Source organism: Lingula anatina, chromosome 2 (assembly GCF_051362555.1).
Source record: "Lingula anatina isolate TDL-2025a chromosome 2, LinAna3.0, whole genome shotgun sequence".
NCBI classification, from domain to species: domain Eukaryota; kingdom Metazoa; phylum Brachiopoda; class Lingulata; order Lingulida; family Lingulidae; genus Lingula; species Lingula anatina.
Window position 1 is genome coordinate 18460238 of NC_141768.1, and position 6497 is coordinate 18466734.

The following is a 6497-nucleotide window of genomic DNA, read 5'->3' on the forward strand; positions in this document are numbered from 1 at the left end:
TATACATATGGTATAACGCGCGTGTAAATCCAGAATATTGCTATTTTTTATTATTGGGTCCTAGTAAGCTCTTGTTAATCCTTAGGTTTAAGTTTCATTAAAACGTGTTTTTTTTCATTATTTAAGAAAAACAAACATAATATATTATATAATTTATATAAATTTACAATCCTGGTTTTAAAAAAATTCACATGAAATTTTTGTTCTATAGCATGTAGAACTAATTAATTCATTTGGATATAATTTTCCCTGTATTTTCTTGTAAAGGGAGGGTCCCATTTCAACAGGTTCTGGATTTGCTATAGTGAATTGTTTTAATTTGGCGGCCTATTCTTGGTAAAAATACTTAATTTGATATTTTAACGTAATAATTATAATAATTTGAACATGGGAGGATTCTGATGTAAGCTTAAATTAAGTTAGTTTTTTTAATGGAACTGACTGAAATTGGCCAAAATTTTTTATTTTTGAGGGTATAACAGAACAATTTCTTCAGTTTCTGTTCTCTGAACCAAATTTGGTATAATTACAAGACTTGCCCCTACTGTCACCCCCCTAATGCAATGGACTCGCCCCACCTGTCACGCCTCTCATGCAATGGACTCGCCCCACCTGTCACCCCCTCTCATGCAATGGACTCGTCCCACCTGTCACCCCTCTCATGCAATGGACTCGCCCCACCTGTCACCCCTCTCATGCAATGGACTCGTCCCACCTGTCACCCCTCTCATGCAATGGACTCGTCCCACCTGTCATCCCCCTCTCATGAAATAGACTCGTCCTACCTGTCACCCTTCTGTGGCAATGGACTCGTCCCACCTATCACCCCTCTCATGCAATGGACTCGCCCCACCTGTCACCCCGTCTGTGGCAATGGACTCGCCCCACCTGTCACCCCCTCTCATGCAATGGACTCGCCCTATCTGTCACCCCTATCATGCAATGGACTCGCCCCACCTGTCACCCCTCCTGTGGTAATGGACTCGCCCACCTGTAACCCCTCCAATGAAATAGATCTGTCCCACCTGCCACCTCTCTGATGGGATGGAATCGGCCCATGTAACAGCCGACATCCCTCAGATTGAGTGGACTTCCCCACCTTATTCAACCTTAGCCTACTTGCTTCAGACAAGTCATCACCGCTAACCTTTTCACTACTCCTGTGTTAGCTGACCTTGTAAGGAATTTATTAGAATGGATTTTGTAAAATGAAGTTAAAACAATCCATTAATTCATTACAAACGCCAATCAACTATCAGGATTACTTGAAAACACCTTTTTCATAAATTTGATAAACCTTATTACATAATTGAAGTCTACTTTTAAAGGTTTTGTAAACGCTTTCCATCATGTCGGTAATTTCGGGTAGGTACCGACTGCACGAGGGTTCTAAAATCCTCATCGCTCTAGTTGACAACTAACCCCACCCCAATTTGTAATCAGCCACTAGGTGAAGTTAAGACAGCGTATGACGGTCAACGACTACTGCTTGTAAATATAACCGACACATATCTTTTGATTTTAATAACATTGTTAGAACGTTTTAATACTAGATGTGATTATTTAAGTTGTGCAAATTGTAGTGATGCAAAATATGAAATCCTTTGTTCATGTGTTTTTACTAAAATTAACAAAAATGTATAATTTGTAAATTTCATCAAAATTTATATACGGTAATAGAACAGAACTTGCTGGCAACGTTTCTGACAGTGGCAGTGTAGAACGTTAGAATAACGTTTTCCTAACATTTTGTGTAAGCTAGGTATACGTTACTTCATTATGTTAAAAATATTTATTAACAAGAGACATTATATCTATGAAATCAAACTTGATTTTTTAAAATAAATTCAAATGGCATTAAATAGATTTTTTATTAATGATAACAAATAATGAGTCATTGTTTTAAAAGTAACTACAAAAAGTTCAACCTTAAAGGTACACTCCATGGGTTTGAAAATCACCCAAATGCCATCCACAGCAGTGGCGGATTTAGGGAGGGGGGTGTCAGGGGGGGGTCCTGACACTCCCCTTCAATTTCTGAAAAAAAACACACCAATGTCCCCCCCCCCCTTGCAATTTGAATTTAGGCCAGCTGAATCATAGTTCTAAACCGTACCATATGGCACTGTTCGCCCTTCAGCTTTCGGGGCCCTTCAGCAGCCCCCGAACGAACCCCACGCCAAGGGGGAGGGGGGGGGTAAGGTTGGCTTCGCATCCGCGGACCCCCCCCCCCCTTCAATTAATCCTGGATCCGCCCCTGCGTTACTGTCAGAAATGCAAAACGTTCAGCTGTGAAATGTTTTACTCACTTTGAAAATTCAATCACTGGTTTTGTTCTTTGATTTAATTATCTCCTACAAGTATTATTTTTAACGTTGTAAAAATTAAAATAATCTTCTGTATAGAGCAGTTAATTGTCTTTGAACGACTTTAGTTTTCTTGTTACTGAATATTAAAAAAGGGGGGATACACCCTACCGACAGTAAAATAAGTATTAAATAAATTATTTTTCCCCTCGTGTTCCAAATATTATATCAGAAATGTCAAACTATCATGGAATCACAATATATTTTTCGGTCAGCAATAGAAAACACTGTTTTCTATTGCACCAAGTACTTGAACAAAATGAAACATTTTGACATTTTTTGGGGGGAACATACGTTACCTATAGCATTAGCCATGACGCTTAAAGCCCCTTGAGTTACAGTTTAAATATTTATGAAAACATCCTTACGTCATGTATAATTACCATGACTGAACCACTACAAAATATATCGGAACGCGGTATGAAAACATACGTTACCATACGTTTTGAAGTTTTTTAAGTTCACAACATCAAAAAAATTCTAAATTGGAGAGCTTGCCTTTGCCCTATCTTTTCAACCCTTGTATTGTTTATTACTGTCTCTTCCCACTAGTACTCAGAGTTAATAAAAATGTAGTAGTGAAATTATGCAATTATGGGTTGGAAATATTAAAAATTCGATATAGATTGTAGAGTCCCTACTTCCACAGACAGATCTAGGTCCTAGACCTACATGTCTGCTATCATGGTTTTCGTAGTCTAATTTTCTGCACCTGGGGCGGTATTCTCGAAAGGTTTCGACGTCGAATTTTTTTCGTCTTCGATGCTTACCTTTCTCGGTGAGGAAAACAATTTGTGCTCCCTTTAGCCATGAGTTATTTTGTCGTTAGTGTGATTCTTAAACAAGAAACACAAAGAACATTACATTCTTAGATCTCGTACAAAAGTAGGATAAGACTGGCTAAGAAAAATGTAGTAGTTGCGCGCAATGCAAGCATCTCAACCAAACACAATGGGCACTTCTTATCTTAACTCGGAGAGGAATCTGCGTAGTAAATTAGGATATACACTCTCAAAATGAGCAGATATAAGGTTCACGGCAATAATGCTATGATGCCAATCGAAGCTCAATTTAAGGAGAATAAATATGTAGAGTCGACAAAGCTACAAAATGCCTAAAAAATCAAGTTTTCTTATGTGTACAAGTTTTCATGACGGTATCCAAACCATCTGGGATGGGCAATAATGATAACATGCAACTCTAATGTTATCTGCCATTCGTCAAGGTCGAGTTAAATCGTTTATATAGATGGTGTACATTAAAAAAACAATCCTTTCTAATTAATCTAACCAACGGCAAGATATAACTGGTCAATATAAAAACCGACACATGCGTAACCACTCATGCCCATGTTGTATAAAAATGGACAAGGTTGTTGGCTACGGCCTTATATCAAGTGCAAATAAATATTTGATCTCTAAATATAAATTGCGGATGAAAACATGACCATTCACAAGACTAAAACTCGGTCTATTTTGCGTCATACAATTGCTCATGTTTCTTTTGGGCAGGCTAGAGAAGATCTTTTTCTGTAGGCAATAACCAGGGAATACGGGTGCTGTTGGCCGGAAGTATGGCGACACCCCGTCTGAAGTGCAGCCCCCATTTCTTCTCCTTATGGCGTGGAAATGTTTTTTAGAAGATGAAATGCTGTATTTGATGTTGTCTTGGTCATCTCAACTGTTGTTTCATGAAATAACAAATGCTTATGTAAATAATTAAGTATTCATGATAAGTCTACGAAAAAAATTGCATTCCATAAAGTCTCAACGTTCCTTACAAAAATTATCACACTTTACAGTGCACTGACACTAAAGAAGGTACAATTAATTTCTAAATGGGAAATAAAGTCCTTGTTGCAAAGATAAGGCTAAAACAAAGTTAAAGTATCTTCTTTACATCCTAACTGTTCTGACTGGGGGGGGGGGGGGGGGGGGGTGGATAACAAAAACGGTGTACAGAAGAGATAATTCATATGAGTAATTGCCAGCACGCGTAGGCGTACTCACGGCGTTATTTCTATCCTTTTTTTTTTTTTTTTTTTTTCTAGCACTTTTTTCCAGAAGCAGCACGCGTGCAAGGGTTCAAAAGTCCACTTATTGAAAGACGTCAGTAATTCATCCCACACGTTATGGTATAGGTTCTAAAATCAATAAATCGATCGAAATAATACACTCCGGCATTAAATTGTATTTTACGTGATGTTTCACCCTTTTCTGCCTAAGGCTTATGTACTAGAATTGTTGGACATCATTTCAAGCTGCGTAGAACACAGTCGTTTGATTTATTAATGTTCATTCATGCAAAATCACAGGTTTAAAATGTATTTGCAGTGTCCATTTACTGCGTTTCGGGAATAAAGTAAATGTACTTCACCGCATCCTGACCTGTAAGTGAATAATTCCCTTTTTACTGGTATAATGGATTACATAATTTTCATTATTCAAAGAAGAATTAAAAGCAGGATTTTCGGAATATGTCATGCATGCGAATATTGGATTTTTTAATCAGCATAATAGAATTAAGTTTATACTCCAGTTGAAACCAAAGGGAAAGATGTTATCAATTTTAAGTATTTGGGAAGAACAATTTTTGATTTTTAATTAAAAAATAATGAAATAGCCATTTACATTCTGAAAAAAAAATCTAGAACACTCATATTTTCAATGCAATTCGTTCACTATAGAAAAAAAAACACGATTTCCTGGAAATTCGATATGTATGTTTATCAGAACCAACATATTCCTGTACAAAAGTATAAGATCAGATTTGCGCTATACCTGATCTGCTACAGAATGTTTGCACGCATGGTGTGTTTATTGCACATTTTAATGAAATAACAACCTTTTGTAAAACCTCTCTCTCGTGTTACCATACCTGGAAAAATTACAATGACAATTGTGTGTTGTGCTTATCATAGTGGCGTTTTCGTGACCATGTTGCATTTTAGAAACTCCTTATTTTTAATCAAATTATGTTAAAGTTTGGTTAAATTATTTAGATGTCTCAGTTATTCACATATTACGTAGATCTTTAAATCTTCTTTATTTGATGGGGAGACCTGAAATGAAAATTTTGAAGGTTGCTTTCAGCTATAAAAAAAAATCGAGAGACTTTAATTATGGTTTCATCACCTTGTTAAAGTTCAAATCAGCCTCAATTTGTTTGGCTTCAACTTTTCTTACTATATGAATCACTTTGATATATTTTTATGTGCTTCATCTCGTTAATAGAGTATAATGAGAGTTTGGACTGCCACACAAACAGCTGGATTGCCCGTGTTGTATAAAGAGACTCCAGATATCTCATCCACAGAGGAATAAAACAGGAGCCTGTTAACAGCTGATCTCTGGAAACGTAACATCGCCGCTGTGTTATAATATACTAAGTCAGTAGGCAGAGTAAAATACCCATAACTCAACCAGCATATGAATCGATGAAACACGTTTCACCGCCGTTTATATAAACTTATATAAACAGTAAACTTCCACTACTATCATTGTATTTAATTTTTATGGTCATTCTCTGACTAGTTTCAGATTTTGGATACAAGTATTCCTGTCCAAATTTCTTTTCAACTATTGTTGCGTTTGATTTTTAAAATTAATTATTCCAAAAATGCTAAAAACGATTTTAAAATCTTTTTTATAAAAGAGAGCAACACAGTTACCAGCAATTTCAAAGGAGATTCTTAAATAAAAAAAAAAGAAAAAATTGGGACTTTTTTATCCCTTGGTATACCCAACATGAAAAATAGCAAATAACACAGAACAAATTTCGATTCAGAGCGGATCCTTTCCTGCCATAAGGGTTCTCACTTGCCTGGAAAACCCCACAATAGAAAAAATCGAAAACCTTCAACAAGTCTTTTCTGAGCACGTTGAAGAACCCCTAGTGGCAGTAGTTTAATGTTTATTATTCTGAACTTCATTATATTACCTTTCGTTTGCGTTTGATGAACTGTGCCTCACGTGAAATTGCATTGCGCGTAGGCCATATGATCCATATACAGGCAACTCGAGCGTTATAAATTTGAATTATAATTTATGTCATCAGTCCGTTGCAAATAAAAAGAGAAGAAAAAAGTGTGACCCCATCATGGATCAGAGGAGGTGTTTTACATGGTGGTGC